Raw genomic sequence first — 20,673 nt, 5'->3', positions numbered from 1 at the left:
TTCATAGGAATGGAGGCCCAGCTTTCAGTTCTGCTGTTACGGTTCATCTGGACAAAACGAATCGCAGGTACAAATGGCACCTTTGGCTGTCTGATATGCAAATCCTACTACAATGACAAATCCTCCGAGTGAGACCTTCTCTCGCAGTTACCTGAGCTTCTTATTTTCATTTCTCATCCAGAGCTCTGACTTCTAGCAGAGCCAGCGATACTTTGGGAGAATTAATTTGAGATCTTGGGGGGAAGAAAAGGATTAATTCTGACATTTTTAGGTTTGCATTGTGTTCCTCGTCGGTGCCACTATCCGTCATTTCATTGGAGGGTGGCGGAGAGGACAGAGCAGACAGCAATTTATTGAAATATGCATCATTTTGGAGCTGGGCTAATAATTTGGAGAGAATTTGTGGGTGCTGACTGCAGCTGCATAACTTAGTGTTTTTTATCTAATAAGTTCAGGAGTGTGCTTTGGTTATTGCTTTCTTTTTTCAGGATCAGTTGGCTTGCTATTCTAATATAGGTTGGTCTGGTGATGAAATAGGCTCGAGTTTGCTGGAGGATTTGAAAAGTTTGAGCTTTTACTACTCCCGACTTCAAGATCCATTCGCTATTTTGTGCGTGCAATTTTATGGCTGATTTTATGAAGGGTTTAATACAAACCATTTAAGTCAAGTGTCCTGGTCTCTGATTAAAATAGATTCAAGTCAAAGGAAATTAGCCTAAATGGCTTTGAAATTGCAGCATTAGTGGGGAAAAACTGTTGAAAACCCTCCAGCTGATAAGCATTACAAAGCGTGTATCAGTTTTAACTGTAATAGCAGAGTGTGTTTGGTTCAGCTAACAGCTGGAGTGCCGATGGACTGTTCCTGGGAGCGGCTGCCGTGTGTTCTTTCCTTCTAATTTTCTCTTTTTTGAAAGAAAAAGATTAATGTGGTCAAGCGTCGCTCTCCTGGGCGCTGAGCTGTGCTGGATCTCACCTCTTAGTTCTTTTCCTGCCCCTGTTTTGTGACTGTGGCTGAAGTGAAGGGGAGCTTAGGGGACATTGGGCATATTTGTCACCTTGCTGTATTTTGACTCCCTGCACGTCGTGTTCGGCATCACTGAGGGTTCAGAGGTTTGGGTGTCGCTGCTCAGAGGGATTTGCAGGCAGGTGTGGGCAGTGAGGAGCATCATGAGTGCGGGACAGAGCTGAGTGTCTCTGCAGAGAGTCCTGGGGGCGTTTGGATGCAGGTGGAAGGTGAGGGCTTTCCTGGGGCAGCGCATCTCACTTATTTTGATTTCACAGAATCCCAGAATGTCAGGGGTTGGAAGGGACCTGGAAAGCTCATCCAGTGCAATCCCCCCATGGAGCAGGAACACCCAGATGAGGTTACACAGGAAGGTGTCCAGGCGGGTTGGAATGTCTGCAGAGAAGGAGACTCCACAACCCCCCTGGGCAGCCTGGGCCAGGCTCTGGCACACTCAGCGGGAACAAGTTTCTTCTCAAATTTAAGTGGAACCTCCTGTGTTCCAGTTTGCACCCATTGCCCCTTGTCCTGTCATTGGTTGTCACCCAGAATGTCACCAGATGCTCCATCCTCCTGACACTCCCCCTTTCCATATTGATCCCCATGAATGAGTCCCCCCTCAGTCTCCTCTTGTCCAGCTCCAGAGCCCCAGCTCCCTCAGCCTTTCATTTAAGGGGTTGTGGTGTCTCTTCTTGATAGTTTGGTTCATCATTTTGCTTGTAAAATGCAGTTTAATAGATTTTTCGTTTTTTTCCAAAGCTGAGGCTGCTCACCTGGCGGGAAGGTAGAACATCAGTGCTGCTGTTCACCACTTAAACAGTATCAGGCTTTACACAAGAGCGATTCCTGAAAAAGTGCTGCTGATCATGCAGATACATGAAATATGCGTGTGGTACTGATACCATACAGAGCTGTGCCCGGGAGACCTTAGTCTTGAGCTTATTGCTACTGATTTTTCTGACACCGGCCTTCTGCTCAGTAAGAAAGGTTGTGTTGGGTGTGCATTGTGCTTTTAGAGTGAATCAGAGAACATTTTGGATGGCCGAGAAAGCTGCTCCTTTGGCAAGAATAAGGTCGCACTAGTATTTTGGTGCAGGGACTTTATTTCAAGTCACGCTACAGGAAAGTGTGTAATAAGATACGCGTAGGCAACACACTTGTATCTTGCTTGAGTAGGTTTTGGGACTTTAAGATGAGATTCCTGTGTGTTCTGGAAAACAATTACTGCTTCTAGATTGGAAGTGGCCGGGGTGCTGCTGGCAGACTGCGGGACGGCTGCACCAGCCTCAAAAAATGAGCTGCAGAGATTGCTTTTCTTCAATTTTCTGCAAAAACTGTGAGGATGAGGCTGATCTCTGAATTTTGTTGCTGATCAATTCACAGCATTTTCTGCTCGCTGATGAAGGATGGGGGCGGTTTAAGATGACGTGTTGTTTTCTTGATTAATAGTGAAGCGTATTTACATGGGATCCTAGGGGCTGCTAGCATTCCCTGCTTTGACACTAGATTTTATTCACCTCTGTCTTGTCCTGTGATGTGTGATTTAATGGGAACCCCTCCTACCTGTAGCAGGAAAATAAAAATTGCTGTGTTAGATCAGCCTGCCTGTCCATCTTATCCAGTATCTCATCTCCAATAGTGGAATTACCAGATGCTTCAGGTTGAATAAATCATATTAAGGCAAACTATGAAATAATCTGCCCATCTGGTACCTTGTCTTCCCTATTCTCCCTTTTCAATCCTATCTTATATAAATGTGGAGTTCTCATTATCTCTTTAAAAGTCGGTTCCTTTCTGGAATCCTGCTAAGCTCTGATTCAGTGGTATTTTGTGGCATTATGGGATTAAGGAGTAGATTTAAGAAAAATAATACCCACGATTGTTAGGACTATTGGATCACTGGGTGAAGATGACACATTCCTGCTGCTGCGGATCTCTCGGCAGCTGTTCTCCTGTAGGAAAGCTTCAAGGTATTAAAGCCAAGAAGAACGATGGTGTAAGTGATACGCAGCTTCCACAGGCTGGTTTTCGGAGGTTTTGAGGGTTTTTTAGCAGGGAGACCTGACCCTTTCCTCCTGCGTGTGGGTCGGGCAAAGCTCGAGAAGTCGTTGGCGTTGTGTAGGGTGAGCTCAATCTGCTTTTGGTTTTTAGCAGCGTGCACCTGGTAATAGGCTTGGATTTGGTAGTTGGATCAGTGTCCTGGGTACCATCCCCTGCAAACCATTGCTAAGGATTAAACAGCCGCCTATCACTGACTTGATTTTAATGTTTCCCAGTGGTGTGTTTGGGGGTTGACTCAGACTCATTACACTGGAGCGTCTCAAGTGACTGAATCACCCGTTTATTTCTGTAGCCGCCTTCCTTGGGAGCCTGGGAGCAGTTGGGCTTTTTAGCACCATCTGGCTTTAGCTGGTTTTATTACCAGAGATCAGTTAAAACTCTGTGGTACAGTGGAAAAGACAGAGGGTTTTAGAGAATACTTTGGGTTGTTCTTTGACAACTTAACTTGGAAGACCTAAATCCATTATTGATTGATTTCTATCTCGTGCTGGCCCCGAGGCGTCCTGGTCCTGTGCTGGATCTGCTCTCAGGGGCTTCCCCGGGGACTCCAAGACTGTGACAAAGTTCTGAGCCATGAAGCTCAACCTGTGCCCTGTGCTTTGCTCTGATGGGGCTCAGGAAACTCTCTGGAGGTTTCATGTCCTATCATATTCATTTCTTGTGCAGAAGAGACAATCTCTTCCACCACGGAAATAACTAAAAACACCTGGTTTTGCGGGTGGCTTTGTCTCAGTTTTCTCTTGTATCAAGATAATGAAATGAGATAATTTCTCAGCCCATATTGTGACTTGGGCATGGACTGCCCTGTATGATGCTTCATATATCTGGCATCACATTTGTCTTGTGGCTCATTTCTTCCCCAAAGTAGAAGACACACAACCTCCTTCAAGCTTTGCTTGAAGCAAAATGGTTTTTTTGCCTATCCCCGTGCCCAAATGAGCATGTTCTCTTTGGTAGACGTGGCCAAGATCTACATATATTATTGCGGCAGGTGAGAAAGCTCTTTATTGGTAGTTTCCTTAAATTTTTAGGAGCTGGCACGTTCTGGAGTCTCACGTTTGTGATATTCTGCCAGTTACTCAGTCACGTCCTGCCCTGGGGTGAAATGAGTCCAAGCAGAAGGACAGCGCTTGAGATGACAAAAACAAACTACTTCAGTTATACCGGTGATATTTGCTGGGAAACAGAGTTTCCTGACTGTTTATTTGCAGTCATTGCTGTTTATTGCGAGCAAAGGAGGTCAGAAGAGCTCTTTCTCTCTCGCATGCACAAGATGTGATTTTACCTTTTGCAAAGAGGCTTTTGTTTTATTTTAGCAGCCCCACATACAAACAATGCAGAGGAAAAGAGAGGCGGGATGTAGTGATTTTTCTTCATCAAATAACTGAAGGAAGAACTAACAAGGAATCAAGACAGTGCGAGAAAGGAAAGAAAAAATGACAGTGTTTCAGATGTGAAATTCTCTTTGAATAGTATGTGGGAATGTATTAAAAGACACTTTCATCTCTAGGAAAAAGTCAGGACTAGGTGTATATCTTCTCTCCTACTTGCTAGTTGTGATTTCCTCCAGTGTTGTGTGAAAAACACTCTTGCCCTTGTTTTTTTTTATGGCTTCAGGCATAAAAAACGGAAAAGTAATATTTTTCCAATACTTGGAAAGATGCCACCTGAAAATCTTCTGGGAGAGCAAGCGGAGCAATGAAGCAGCGAGTATCAGTGCCAAAGCTCTGGCGTGAAGGAAACGTGTCTTAGAACAGGGCTCAGCAAAAGTGGATCCGTTTGGCAGCTCGGAGACAGATTGCTGGGTATTTTCTGTCCGTATGTCCCATCCTGCCCAGTCTGTCCTGTCCCTATGTGGCTTTTTTATTCTGCCAGCCTGCATGTGGTCCTGATGCTCTCCAGGGTGTAGGAGACAATTCTTTTGCAAATATAATAGGCCCGGGCAGGATCTCTCAGCAAAGCATATTTTAATACAGATTTTGCAAGACCAGGTGTTCTCCCTAAAGGCAGGCACGCGTAATAGGGCAAAAAGCCCCTGCTTATATCTCCCCAACATCCCAGCCGCAATTTCCCTCCCCTGTTCCCCATTGGTTGGTACTGCAGGGTTTACAGACCATCCCGACGCACACAATACCCTTCCCCTTATCAATCTGTTTAAGATATGGATACTTGGTACTTTGGCTACACTTCCCCCTGAATTAACTTACCAATCCAGGTGTCAGTATATATTCTGGGAAGAGACTGTGTGTTGCATTAAGGATTCATAGTCCGATGTCTCTCGGTCCTTCCCCCCTGCTGGGGTCAGGCGCCAGGTCCTCAGTGATGTAAAAACAACAGTTCTCCATTAAATGTTCCTTACAAGGGGAACGCATGAGGTTGTCCTGGATCTGTCCCCTCTCTGCTCTGGAGATCGCGGGGGTAGGAAGACACTTGCAAACCCACCTTCAGATCTGAAACAATTCGATTTTTCTTTCTCTGGCATCCCCAAAGCCAGCACCCGCCTCCTTGGGGGTGCCCCTGCAGCATGGGGGCGCTTTTCAGATGATTCGCACGAGGGGAAGAAGCTGCTTTATTGCCACCTTGCTCTTCCAGTACTAATACAACCCAGCATTCTATTGAATAAACACCGGTATCGATCTTTATTCCTCAGTGTGTACCAATATGTGTGTATGGAGACATTGTTATTGGACTGCCAGTAATTCTTTTGCTTGAAAACTGAGCAAGTAAGGTCTCTAAAAACATGTATTTGTGGATTTTTTCTGCCTGCTGCTGTGGCCCATAGTACACAAGGTCCCATGCTGCCTTGTGCCATGTTACTTGTTGCACCCCAGACTGCTTCCTGTAAAGAGATTTTAGACCTGTACGGTATTGCCATGAACTATATGTTGACCTAAAAAAACGGGAAGAGCAACAGTAACTCCAAAGTCTCAGAAAATATTTAACATTCAAACTTCTTTCCACATGGACCAAAAGCCGTGCCATATTCAAATACAAAGCCTCTTGTCATCAACAACTGCGACCACTTTAGAATGATCCAGTTCACTGCATGCTGAAGCAACGTTGTTGGTCAAGAAACCAGTTTCTGGCATAGCGCTATTTGTAGTTACTTTTGCTTTCTCTGAGACTGCAAATAATAAGATGTAGACATTAACACCTCGTGAATACATTTAACTTTCCATTTAGCTGTAGCTTTATTCAGCATGACTGTAGATAAGGGGAGCAGCAAACAATCATTGGAGCTTAAAGAACATTTTAAAAATAAGTACCAGGGCCCCATATTTGTTCTGAAACTGTTTGCTTGATTTTCAGGGAATACTGTTTAATTTAATTGTCTTGATGCACCTCGTGCACTATGAAAAATCACTCGAGAACTGAAAAGTTTTAGGGTTTTATTTTTTATTTAAGCTCTGGACTGAGATACGGACACAGGACAGCTTTTTTGTTTTTTAATTTTGCATTAAAGGTGTTTGGTGTATATTTTGACATCTGCATGTGCTCTGTCTGGAGTCAGAAGAGCGTCAGAAGGTTTCAGTGCTTAGAAGTCGCAATATCTTCTTTAAAATCAGTGGTGAGAAAGCGCTTTTGGGAAAGTTGCTCTAGAGTGTGTTTAGTGAGAGCGTCCTCTTACTGTTGTTATTCTGCATGGTGTAATTTTGAAATGGTGTGGCCATGGATTTATATTAATTGTACCCAATTTTTTTTTTATGCAATACATTCCACTAATTGTCAATTTTCCCTTCCTGACTACAAAATTATCCCCTGTTCTTGTAAGTTTGGAACATGATGCTTTAGGGAGGACTTACATCTGTGAAGTGAGCTATAAAACATTTACTGATGTAAATGTAAGTATTAAATGCACATGTTGACAGAGAATTAGTATAATTCAACAACTTGCTTTTGTGCTCTCCTGAACTCCAGTGATGAAAAATACCTGCGTTACCATAAATACATCTGACTAAACTATACATCTGAAAATAAACGAACCAAATTAAGCTTTGGATACGCTGCTTTTAAATTGGCATCCAGAGAAATCAAAGCTGCTGTGTTTGTGCTCCCAATCTGCCTCTATGTATTGCAGGGAGCTCTTGGTTGTGGCGGGAGCTTCTCAACAGGCTGGATATTCAGGATCAAACAGCGACAGCGTTGGGGCTGAGGTTATTGATGGGGTTTTCCAGCGCCCGGGGCCCTGGGCTGTGTTGTTGCCCTGGGCTGTCGCTCTGACTGTGTGCAGGGGGACGGTGACCCGGGCAGGAGCGTGTGCTGCCGACCCCGCTGCTGCCAAAGGACGGGCAAGCACAGAGCCCAACCCTTGGAAATATTTCAGGAGTTCGCTATTGAATTTTCCTTTTCTGTTTTTTCCCCTCTCTTCTCTCTTCTTCTCTCTTCTTCTCTCTTCTTCTCTCTTCTTCTCTCTTCTTCTCTCTTCTTCTCTCTTCTTCTCTCTTCTTCTCTCTTCTTCTCTCTTTCTTTTTCTCTCTTCTTCTCTCTTCTTCTCTCTTTTTCTCTCTTCTCTCTTCTCTCTTCTTCTCTCTTCTTCTCTCTTCTTCTCTCTTTCTTTTTCTCTCTTCTTCTCTCTTCTTCTCTCTTCTTCTCTCTTCTTCTCTCTTCTTCTCTCTTCTTCTCTCTTCTTCTCTCTTCTTCTCTCTTCTTCTCTCTTCTTCTCTCTTCTTCTCTCTTCTTCTCTCTTCTTCTCTCTTCTTCTCTCTTCTTCTCTCTTCTTCTCTCTTCTTCTCTCTTCTTCTCTCTTCTTCTCTCTTCTTCTCTCTCCGCTTCCCCCCCTTTGCCCCCCTTTCCCCCCCTTTCACCCCCTTTTCCTCCCTTCCCCCTTTCCCCCCCTTCCCCCTTTTTCTCTCTCTTTTTCTCTCTCTCTTCTCTCTCGTCTCTTCCTAAGTTGTGGCTGTTCAATAAATCCCAGGCCCAGGGTCTCCTAATGGCTCTTGCGCTCCATATGTGTGAAACAGCTCCCGTGCGTGGGGAGAAATGGGTAAGTGGATGTGACACTCGGAATTGCTCTGGCTTTTATGTCCCATGGAGCTGTCTGAACCCAATAACTTTATTACAAGAGCCCCTCACAAAAATAAATCCTGTTCTACCCCTTCTCTTTTTACAACTTAGTAGGTAATTTGTTGTTAGAACTTGCTGAGTAAATAATGTGCATTGAGAAGTGCCTGTACATCCCTCAATGTTTTAATTGTAATGCATATTTTTGACACCCTACTTCTGAAATAGAAAACATTTCTGAAAAACACTTAATGGAAATAAGGCAGGTGCTTTAACAAACAAATTTTATGGAGAAATGTGGAGAGTTGTAGAGCTTTAATGATCAGAAAGAGTTTATGAGAATCTGGTGGGGTGAATCTGTAAACACTGAGAGAGCATTAGGTCTTTTAAGACGCTTGGGTAATAGAAAACGGTTCGGTTTTCCATTTGCTTCATAAACACAATTGATTTAATATTGATAATCCCTTTTGCAAGACGACACGTGCGACTGAATCAGCAAAATACAAACTAAAATAAGCAATCGATGAATGTAGCGTGATTAGGAAGTGGCAATCTGAATAGCAGCCTGAACACTTGCTTTCTTTTAAGCTTGTTCATAATCTTTACAAAAGCCACATGAAGATCAATTCATTTCCTGGCGATGCTTTATGTTTGTGAGGGGAACATGAAGGAAACTTGTTTGAAATCAATAATTGTAGCTTGTGGAATTTCTTGTCACCAGTTCAGGAGGATACACAAGATTTTATTCTTTCCTACTTTAAATTTAGAGACAAAAAGCAGGACAGATATGTAAGAAGGAGCTGCAGAGGAGTCTGTGTGACTGGATTAAGGAAACTTGAGCAAGCTCGGACCTGCCTGTGTGTGTTCACACCAGAAGATTGTAATGTGATTTGTAACGCATTATATTTCAACCACAGTGCTTTGTAGCCTGATCACGAGTAAATCATTCAATCCAATCAGTGCACCATTGATCTGTAAGAATTCACCTCCCAGGTTTTCAGCGGCATTAATACCCAGTGGATGTTGGGGAAGCAGAGCGTGTGCGGGGCCAGGAGGGGATCTGTGAACAGCTGCGGGTTGCAGGAACAAAGAAAAGCCAGATCTGGGGTGTATATTAATGTGTTAAGCTTGGCTGTGCAGGTGGGAGAAGATTTGGTGTGTTAGGTCTTGGGAAAAGTGGGTGTAAGTCGGATGGTATTTGTCAGGATGAGAGGGAAGAACGCTCCTGAGTTTCCCTGCTGTGTGTTGTTCAGGTGTAGGCCTATTAGGAAGGTGTAACCATGCCTCACTGCACGTATTTCCATACAAATTACAGAATTATGGAACAGTTTGGGGTGAAGGGCCCTTCCCAGCTCCCCCAGTGCCCCCCTGCCATGAGCAGGGACATCTTCACCAGCTCAGGGTGCTCAGAGCCCCGTCCAGCCTGGCCTGGGATGTCTCCAGGGATGGTTCAGCCACCACCTCTCTGGGTACCCGGGCCGGGCTCTCACTCCCAGCACTTCCAGCCACTCAGGACTCTGTCAATGAACATGTGAGGCACAAATCACCTGTTAATAATGAATGACGAAAGGAAATACACCAAAGGCTATACGACAACAGAATTTTCTTAAAACCATCTTTGCAAGAAATTGGAAGCAGTCTTTCGATGGCTAAATATAAGGGGACATTAGGACAAAACATGTTTTTATTAAGTACTATCTTTAATTTAAAGACAACTCTCAGCAACAATAGGTTAATAATTAACCTTTTTTTTTTTTTTTTTTACTTTCAAGAGTTATATCCTTTTGAAAATTCTGTTTGCCATCTCTACTGGTCAGAAGCAGGTTCTTCAACTAAAGGCTCCCATGGTTTCCTCTGTATCATTTTTCTTGCCGGGAAAGCTCATTTTTTGGGTCTAACTCAGATCAAGTTTGTCATGGCCACCACTGTCTAAAAATGGCTAAAAATGCATCTAATGAGGCAGCCAGTACATGCACCTGAAGTTGCAGTAATATTTTATATATATATATATATATATATATGTCTGCTCTGGGGGTGTTGGCGTGGGAGAGGAGCTGACTTCAAGTGTGTCAGGCTTTAGATATTCCTGTCAGTGTCTCTGGTGGGGTAGCAAATAAACCTATAGCCTAAAATCATGTTCTCTGGGTTTAGGTAATAGGAAAGGACTTTCTGGAGGGTCTGTGCTGGGCAGCAGTGTCTGTTGACATTTGGATCTCTGCAGATAGAGGCAGCGAACAGGCAAAGCAAAAGGTCTGATACAGCTCACAGGGCATCTCCGACTCATCACTCAGAATCACAGTCCTGGTCTTCTTATTCTTAATCCTGTAGCAATTCAGCTCTTGTTTGACTGGCTCTATTGGTGTTACTAACTGGTGTTACTGTTTTGCACTGGGATAAACTGGATGACATCTCTTCTCTACGCTTGGGCTCCAAGTTGGTCCGTTTTGTCTCCCAGTTTTGCCTCTTGCATTTTCTTTTGCCCGAGGTGGACAATGTTAACAGTACAAAAGTTGTATGGGAGCAAATTTAACCCCAGAGAACAGTGGTGGTGTGGATCTGCATCCGTGGAATAAAGGAAACTGCTGGCATAATGAGGTGAATGTTTGGCCTTTTGCATTTATTGCACCAGAAAAACAATTGTTGCATTAAAAAGTGGAGTACGGACAGTGTGGGATGTCATTGCATTTGAACTCTATTACTAAATGCCTATGGGGTCCTCAGGTTTATTAAACTCTCCATGCTTAATTGTCCCATACCATTAAGGAGGTACCAATATTTATAATGAGTTAATTGCATTAACTAGTGCAGGGCTTTGCCAGCTGGGGCTGAGCGACACCCTTCAGCTGAGCCTGATCTAATTCTGACAGGGGTTAAATAAACTTACACAGTGATTTCTGTACGTAACAGAAAAGGTTTAAAAACCTCTTAATCTTCCCAGTTCATAAACCTGTCAGCAGAGTGGGTTTGTTATTACAGAAAAAGCAGAGCTATCTCTAAAAATCCGTTGTGCCTTTTAGGTTCATCATTTTGATACCAAAGGCTTCATTGCACCCTGTGTTCCAGGCAGGACAAGTGTTGGCCACTTTTCTTATTCATTGCCCAAGGATGTGCTGGGGATGTCAGAATCTGGAGTTCCCATGAGATCTATTCTATAAGACGCTCATACGGTAAGGCCGTATACCAAGGTTTTCATTAGAAATTTGGCAGGTAAGGCTCACACCAGTGATGGTTTTATACCAACCTGCCTGGGCAGAGCTGTGGACTTGTCGGTTGAGTTGGTTGGTGTCATTGTCACCCTGAAGCCACTGCTCTGGGGGCTCTGATGGGGGAGTATGGGCTGACTTCACCGGATGAACCTTCTGAACCTTCAATGTAGGTCTGCCTGGGATCAAGGGAGAAAAAAGGCATTTCTACCTGCTCGAAAAATTGCTGCATCAGTCTGTTTTACCGACAGAAATATACTTATGGACGGCGGGGTGGAATTAATTGTCCTTTGGCAGCATCAGCCTCTCTTCAGTGACCTCGATGGGATCTTTCACTTAGGTTGTAGCTATCTCTTAATTAGCCACATCTAGCAGTGCGTCTACACGATCAGCTACGTGAGCAACACACACATATGCTGTTAATTTACAACTTTACGTTACTGCCTTTCATCCTGTGATCTCCGAGCAGGTAATTGGTGAGGATCTGGTTGCCCCGGTGCAGCAGGGTCGGCGTTCCTCCTTGACATTATTCAGCGTACACTCTGTTTGGAGGGACTGTTTTAAAACAAACAGGCAAAAATTACATTGTTTTAGTATATTTTTAAAAATATTATTATTTTTATTATTATATCTTAAATTTTCTTCCCTTCTGATGTCTTTGCCTGGGATGACAGAAAGATAACAGACTGGCAGAGCCATTGCAGCAGGACATGTGGGTTTTGTTCCTGACCTCCTGTCCTCTTGGGCTTGACCACTTAATTTCTGCATTCCCTCATTTGGAGCAATTATTATATTAAGTTTGAACAACTTCATGTAGTGCTTAAATCATTGATGCTTTAGTTAAGGGGAGAGCAGCCTTTTGCTCCACCAAAAGAGCCCTGGTGCTCTTGCTCTGTAATGGGGTGACATTGTTGGTACATCGTATTTGGGGAGAGCTCTGGAAGTGCAGTTTTGGGAACTCAGAGCTTCCCAGGCACTGAGAAATGTGTTGATAATTCTTTTAGTTGCAAGATGTTTGCTTCAGTTTGACTTTGTAAGAGCTTAGCGAACCAGTAATCTATGTGATAGTAATTTTGGGGAGAATTTCACTTGATGCGCAGAAATTAGAACCAAGTTGTCTCTTACACATCCTTAGCTTTAATGGTGCAGTTTTATATATCACTGTAAGAAAGGCGTTTAAAAATGTATGAGCTTATTAAGTTGAACTCTCTCTCTGCTGCTGAGCCACGTTTTATAGGAAATTCTACAAAATCCTGTAAAAGCTGTGCCAGCACAGTTGAGCACTTTCATGACGCTAACAGTGTTTCTGAGGGCAGTAAGTAACAAGAATCATTTATTCTACTAATCAAAAGGATATTTGCCTATTTAAATATTCAAACCCTCAAGCCTTCTACAAGAATGAAATGTCAGGAAGGGATAAGCTCCTGATAAGCACGTTAGCTGGATTTATTTTATGTGATGGCCAGCAAAACAGTGATTAATAACTATACTTCAGGAACTGGTTTGGGGAACTACTGGGTGCTCAGACTTAAAAAATGTGTGTGTGACGGGAAACGTAACCACTCTAATGTGTAGGAGAGGAGGAAATCTTTGAAAACTGATCATCAGCATCTTCTTTTATGAACAAGTGTGGTCTTCATAATCAGAAGCACCAAAATCAAGTCTTTTTCTACCCCGTCTTCTTCCCTTGGCACGTGGGATCTGGGTTCCGCTGTCCATTTTGTGCCACTGTACAACTGGCACAGATTTTCATGCCTATTTCTGTCTGCCCGGTTCACGAGTGTTTATTATGGCTGATCACACAAAAAAGATGGAGGGGGTCTAGTAGGACCCCCATTAGTAGCTGTAGGGGTAGACTCAGAGGATGTGGGGCTCTCTGTGGGCCGTGGGTGTTCACCCTTCTCCACGGCAGTTCCCGCTGTTGGCCTTTCTAAAGGGCACGGAGAAGGGATGTCCCCTTCATGTGGCATGGGAGAATTGTCTCAAACAGCCCCAAAGGACATTTCTGCAAAGATGAGGAATGGCGTAGTGTCAAAGCTAATGGTGATGGAGCTGTTCAATAGATACACTGGTCATCAATCAGCCCGAGCCCCCTTCGCGGCGGGTGCGGAGGGTTGTGCTCCAACAGCCTCTGCCATGTGTGGCCATCGGGGTGTTCCCCAGCGTAAGAGGATAACACGGTGCTGTGTGCTTCCAAAAATTATCTTGTGTGATGCTGCCTAACCCTGACCTGTGCCCAGCCGGTAGTCAGACCAATTATATTTCTCCGATGACTGTTAAAAAGCAGCCTACTGTATTTTTGTTGACTTTATTTGAGAAGGACCTTAAACCAAGGGCAGGCAAGTGATAGGAGGCTGGGGGGGACGTATCTTTCCTCTTATTGTATTGTAAGACCCCACACAGATGCAGCCGCACTGCCTTTGGTTTCCCCTCTGTCTTTGTTGTTCTTCAGGTTATGGGTCAGATCCTTGTTTAAAAATCAAACTGCAGCCTGGGGGAAGGTGGTTGTCCTGTCCTAAGCTCTGGCTTAGGCCTGTGGCCTTGCCCACCACCCCTGTGTTCTGCTTCTTCCCTTGTGGCATAGGGCACGTTTGAGACATTCCTTTCATGAGCAGCTTTTGTTTTTCATTGGCATTTAGTGAACTTTCTGTTTGGCCTCACTCGCTGTTGTGTTGGCATTGCAGACGGTGAGGAGTCGGGTTGAGCGCAGGGTTGGGACCAACCTTTGGTTTGGGCTGATGGGGCTGGGGTGGAGATCAGCCTGGGCATCGTTCACAAACCGCAGGGTGAACCGCCCCATCTGTGAGCAGAACCTTTGCTTGTGCTCCAAACTGTGCCCCTCGTGGCGAAATGTTGTGTCTATGGGGTTCCATACAATGCAAAAATGTGTCTCGGGACAGATGGTGAGACTGTTTGACCCACGTGTTTCCAGGCACGGGGGTGCGAGCTTGGCTTTTTCTCTACACTCCTTAAAACTGTGGTTTAAAAATATTGTCTGTGTTCGGAGTCTGCAGCAGCAGATGCTTTTCCCTCAGTGGTGTTGTTCCCATATCTCTCTAGCACCTGATACTCCTCCTGGTTCTCCTCCTTCTGGATCTTCTCACAAAACCTCTGCGTGTTGTTGCTCCCCCAGCAACAGGCTCTAGGCGGTGAGTTGGGAATGATTTATTACAAATACATCATAGGAAAATCAGGTAACTGATGGATCTTTTTCAGATAGCCTGTTTTTTTATCTAGATCCAAGTATTACCTTTCAAACATTGCACATATTTGAAAACCATGGCACCTCCAACCAAAGCAGGCTTGTCAAATTTACAGAGTTCTGCCTCCTCGCTGGAACTGGTGACAGCTATACTTTCTGCTTAATGGTATTTAATCTCAAATTACAACTTCCACAGGCGTATTTATGTTGAAATTGGAGAAAGGGAGCAATACAAAAGGCACAAGGTAGGAAAAAAGGGATGGTCTCCAAGATCGGAGGTTCTGTGTAGAATAGATGTGTGTGCTGTCAGGAGTGGATGCTTGAGCGAGGACTATCATGGAAGGTGGAACATAATTCCTAGAGCCAGTGATCAGTGTCATCTTTGATCCAGCATCTGGAATGAGTGATTACGGGATCTCTCAGTACGAGCAGTATTTGATTTCTGCTTTGTGATCTGGGGGGGAAGCAAGCTGCTTTTCCAGTGTGAGGTAGTGCTCCTGTTGTCTGTGGTTATGGACTTTGAAATAATATAATGTAATGTTGTCTCTTTCATTAGTGTTTTTTTGGGCGGGGGTGTGTTTTGAGTTTGGCTCTCAGTTGTCAGACACCGCACAGTTTGATTCTAGATGGTTTATAGAAATGGCTCCATGCTCCAGGAAACAGTCGATACGTATTAATTGAGTGATAGAGTGAATCATGTTAAATCACTGAGCACAAAGAAGTGGTTTTGCAATGTTACTTGCTGTTTTGTGGCCTCTGTGCTCCAGGAGTGCTTGCTATGGTTCCAGGTTATTTTTCTGCCCTGGGATCATGAAGCAGTAAATGATACGATATCCCTTTTCTGTTACCCAGACAGCCAGTAAACATCCTAATCTCACTTGCTGCACTGAAAAGCAGATTTACAGCTGTGTGCTGAGCATAAAACAAATGATGGGGGGGTTGAAAGACAGACTCCTGCAGCAGACAAACCTACCTAGTAGGGAAACTTCATATTTTTTGTTGTTGTTTTGAAATTGGCTGACTTGATTAATGTGGCCTGATATATGACAAGCTGTTCAGCATAAACTCAGCTATATTTCCCCTTCCCCCGTCTCCCCTTCTCATCCTTCATTTGTTTCTGAATGGCTTCTCACATAAAGCCGTAACTGCAAAGAATTCACCGTGAAAAATGTGCTATGTAAATATATTTTATTTCACAGAATCCCAGAATGTCAGGGGTTGGAAGGGACCTGGAAAGCTCATCCAGTGCAATCCCCCCATGGAGCAGGAACACCCAGATGAGGTTACACAGGAAGGTGTCCAGGCGGGTTGGAATGTCTGCAGAGAAGGAGACTCCACAACCTCCCTGGGCAGCCTGGGCCAGGCTCTGCCACCCTCACCAGGAAGAAGTTTCTTCTCAAATTTAAGTGGAACCTCCTGTGTTCCAGTTTGCACCCATTGCCCCTTGTCCTGTCACTGGTTGTCACTGAGAAGAGCCTGGCTCCATCCTCCTGACACTCCCCCTTTCCATATTGATCCCCATGAATGAGTCCCCCCTCAGTCTCCTCTTGTCCAGCTCCAGAGCCCCAGCTCCCTCAGCCTTTCCTCACACGGGAGATGCTCCACTCCCTTCAGCATCTTGGTGGCTGCGCTGGACTCTCTGCAGCAGTTCCCTGTCCTGCTGGAACTGAGGGGCCACAACTGGACACAATATTCCAGGTGTGGTCTCCCCAGGGCAGAGTAGAGGGGCAGGAGAACCTCTCTGACCTACTGACCACCCCCTTCTAACCCACCCCAGGTACCATTGGCTTCCTGGCCACAAGGGCCCAGTGCTGGCTCATGGTCACCCTGCTGTCCCCAGGACCCCCACGTCCCTTTCGTGCATTTCCATGCACGTTCTCCGGGTTGCAAATTGGGGCTTCATGTAGAATAAAGGTGTTGGACCGTGGGAGGTGCCAGCGTCCCCGTCCGCAGTGCTGTGGCTCTGCACCCACCCGTGTCCCGGTCCCCTCGCGGGTGGGTGGTCAGGACACCTGGACCTGGTCCGTGGACACCCCAGGCGCAGGTTTGTGCTGGGTCTGTTGGCTGCGGTTGGTCTGTTTCTGAAGTGAAAAAAGACGCATCTGAACCTTGGATCAAGAATGGAGTCAACCCCCTTTCTCCTCTGTGTAAGGGCAAGCGACACTTATCAATGGGAGCTCAGTGAGGTCCCTAAATTAAACCCAACACCATCAATTATGTTTGCCCCAGCCTCTCAAAACTTAGAGTTTTGTAAGCGTGATTTAATGGGGCTTAGTCGAGCATGATTTAATGGGACATAAAATGCCTGTTACTTTGATAATCTGTTGGTCTAAACGAGAGGCAAAACTGTAAGTGATCTGTTTCTTTTTGATATTGATTCCTGAAATTTTGCCATAAATCCTGCAGGCAGGGCCAGCCCGTGCGAGGAGGGTTTAGTGGGGAAAAAGCCGTTGTGTGAACCGCACCTAATGAGTTTACCGGCGGTGGCAAGTAAATGGCGTTCTGTGCTTTTACCAGTCGAGTGCTTCTCGTTTAGCAAAGAGCACATTGTGGGGGATCAGGTATTGGTGGCTCTGTGGTGGTCCCCATGCAGACATGTCCCTGGTACGTGGTGGGGAGAACTTTCTGAAATGGCTCTTTGGGAATGATGGAGAACTGAAAGTGAGGAACTTCAAATTTAAAATGAGTTTCTGGTCTTTAACCCTGTGGGTAACTAATCACCAACACCAACAGGAATGAATTGTGGTGGTCTCTCCCTTGTGTTTCATTTAAACTTAAAAGTTTTCAGTGTTCCCTTGGAAATCCAACTCACTGGACCGAGACTTGCTTGTGGACAGAGCAGATACGGGCTGAGCTGAGCGTTAGAAATAAAACTTGAAATTCTCCTCATAGAAGACATGAGGAGCTGCAAAGGTTTTCCAGCCTACATAAGAAGTGAATTTGCTTTGGTATTAATTCAAGTTCTAGAAAAGCTTGGCAGAAATCTCAGCACAACATGTTTATTCCTAGAGCTTCTTGTTTTCCTTGTGCTGCTGAGCCTCCAGCTCCCCTGAGAACCTTCCTGAATATCACATTTATCTCATTAGTTGCTGATCCCCTAGGACATCAGCCCACAGCCTGAGCTGAGGACCACAGCTGTGCTAGAATCCAGTTCTGCCCTGTGCATCCCCCTTGAATAATTAGTGAGATGTGAATCCTGGATTCAGAAGGATTTTGGCCTGGGATCTGCATTTTGAAGGTACTGTGCGGCAAGCAGCCAAATTCTTTCTCGCCCGAGGGCACTGGTTGTGGGCAGAGGGACGAGATGTGACCCAGCTGGGGTTCGACAGCCTGGGCACCGCTTGGGACTGGCTTTCTGTGCCGTTCCTATGCGTTGTGCTTGCAATGCTGGAGGCAGCGCAAATATCTCATCATCTGTCTTCCCGCCTTACCCAGAAGAATGCTTAGAAGAAACAAAACCAAACCACCTAACAACCAAAACCCCAACACAAAGTTCTTCCTGGAAAGGGCTGTCGGGCTTTGGAACAGGCTGCCCAGGGCAGTGGTGGAGTCACCATCCCTGGAGGGGTTTAAAAGGCGTTTAGATGGGGTTTTTAGGGACATTGGGGTAGTGTTTGGTTAGGTTATGGTTGGACTCGATGATCCTGAAGGACTTTTTCAATTGAAATGATTCTATAATTCTATGATTCTACCCTTCCCATCCCACATACTCATTATTCCTGCTGTTTCTAACAAGTTCTCCGCTGGCCTTTCTAATTATGTTCAAGCTCAAGCATGGTATTTTATTTTATTTTATTTTATTTTATTTTATTTTATTTTATTTTATTTTATTTTATTTTATTTTATTTTATTTTATTTTATTTTATTTTATTTTATTTTATTTTATTTTATTTTATTTTATTTTATTTTATTTTATTTTATTTTATTTTATTTATTTTATGTTTCCTTTTCCCCCTCCCTGGCCCCAGCAGAGCCCGGAAGCACCAGGTGTTCTCCTGCACACATGCAGGAATATTGGTTGCCACGCCAGCTTGTCAATAATAAACCGCTGCGGTGGAGTCGGATGGCTGTGGTCAGAGAGCATCACACGGCCCATGTGAGGAACACTGACAAACTTGAGGTTCATTTGTTTTTCAATTGCTGCCTTCCCTGCTGGTGTGGTTGCAGCCAAAGCCACCGGAGAGCGCGGTGTTCATGCAAAGCCTTTGCTTCCCTCCTCCTGCCTTTGGAGAATTGCAGCTTTGTGCATATGAACAATGTGGGTATTTGGCTGCCCACTCAGCCCGGACTTATCTCCTCTCCCCGTGTCTTTGTTCGCCTGTCCTCAGCAATGAGGGAAGGAGAACAGCGATAAGAGTGGTGTGGGGCGAATGCGAATGAGCAGGAGATGAACCTCAAAGGGCTCTGATTTGGATTTTCCTCCAAACCTCTTTGATCAGAAACTGAGCGCTTTATCCCCCCGGAGCGCGCCCTGGGGAGGCTGCCCAGAGGTGTGCGATGATTAAAAGGAAACACTCTTGCTCCTGTGACCACCTTCTCTTCAGCTTAGCAGGTATCAACATCTATCAAAAGCAGGTTTTTAATCTCGGAGTCATTTTAGTTTGACTTTCATGGCAGGGTATCGGGGTCAATTGTCACTTTACCCCATCACAACTGTTCATTTTAAAGAGAGATCTTCCCTTAGGAAGATCATTTTCGGCAATTGGTACGCTCTCTTTTTTAGCGAGCTTGGCTTGCTTTAGGGTAGACAATAGTTAAATCAAGAAATAAAACCTTGTTTTTATCCAGCATCCTTCTTTAACTACAGAAGATTCATAAAGAACTGTTTTTTTGTGAAAATCTTAGTCTCCCAAGTCTCATTTTGGAGTCTGAAGAACGTCTGCTGTTGCCTAAGAAACACCCAGCACAATTAAATAGAGTCATTGTTGGCGAGTCAATGAGCTTGAAGCGACGCAAGGATGTCGTTCGCAGGTTCCGTCTTTCTTTGCTTATCTGGGCAGGATTCACTCGGTAAACGCTCATTGTGATTCTGCGAACACCGCTAATGTTGCATGTCTAATCTGTCATGAATGCGGATGGGGAGCGGGGACGCTCCTTGTCTGCTCCTTCCCTTGCACGTATTTATTGTAGGGAAAGCTGGAGAGTTTGATTGAATTGCTTGAAGTAGTGCAAGACAGCCTGTTTGCTTTCTGCGAATACTTATTAAGTTTCTGGTTAGGATGAAGTGTGGCATTAAAACAATGTCTGTATTTCCATGGAGAAACCTCTTCCTCTTAGAGCCACCCTAGTTCTGCTCCGTGGGTGCCCTTGCCCTTGAGATGGGTGTCGTGTGAACCTGTTGCTTGCGTGGTACACAGAACGGGGCCTCAGCAAGCACCCAGCCACAAAACCAGCCCCAGTTAAGCAATTACTCCTGAAACACAGAGAGATGAGCGCAAGTTTTCATTTTTAACCAATCCTGGCTGTGAAGTACAGACACCAGTTCATGGCACCGCTGTGCTGGGGTACTGCAGAGGCAGGAATGTATTTAGAAGTATCAGCAAAGAGAGCTAAAACATCTATTAAGACGATTTAACCAAGGGTCATTTCATATTCGTTTCATTCCAAAGCAAATGGGAAGAAAATTCACAAGTGCTGTTTAAGAACAGAGCTCATTTCTGAGCACTTATTAATCTTAAAACAGAATAGGAATGTGGCGTTTCACTTTAAATGGTAAAGCCAAAGCCATTTTCGCTCTCCTAGAGGCTGTTTTTTGTTACATACATGCACGGATGGGCAAACACAACTTCAGGTAAGTGAACTCTGGATTTGCGCCCTGCCCTTGGTGCTCTGGGAGCCCAAAGGGTATTCTGGGAGCCTGGAGGGTGCTCTGGGAGCCCGGAGGATGTTCTGGGAGCCTGGAGGATGCTCTTGGAGCTTGGAGGACATTCTGTGAGCCTGGAGGATGCTCTCAGAGCCTGGAGGGTGCTCTGTGAGCTTGGAGAATGCTCTGGGATTCCGGAGGGTGCTCTGGGAGCCTGGAGGGTGCTCTGTGAGCCCGGGGGATGTTCTCTGAGCCCAGAGGGTGCTCTATAAGCCCGGAGGGTGCTCTGTGAGCCCAGAGGGTGCTCTGGGAGCCTGGAGGATGCTCTGGGAACCCGGAGGGTGCTCTGTGAGCCCGGAGGGTGCTCTGTGAGCCCGGAGGGTGCTCTGGGAGCCTGGAG

The 20,673-nt window shown here is 45.1% G+C and overlaps 1 protein-coding gene across 1 annotated transcript in view; it reads left to right on the top strand.

Annotated features, from left to right (window-relative positions):
* The window catches only part of GALNT17 (polypeptide N-acetylgalactosaminyltransferase 17), a 210,317-nt gene that overhangs the window by 52,734 nt on the left and 136,910 nt on the right, over positions 1 to 20,673 (top strand). The window lies entirely within an intron of this gene.

This window comes from Streptopelia decaocto (genome assembly GCF_964273445.1).
Source record: "Streptopelia decaocto genome assembly, chromosome: 18".
Classification (NCBI taxonomy): Eukaryota; Metazoa; Chordata; class Aves; order Columbiformes; family Columbidae; genus Streptopelia; species Streptopelia decaocto.
This window is presented reverse-complemented; position numbering and strand designations above follow the sequence as displayed.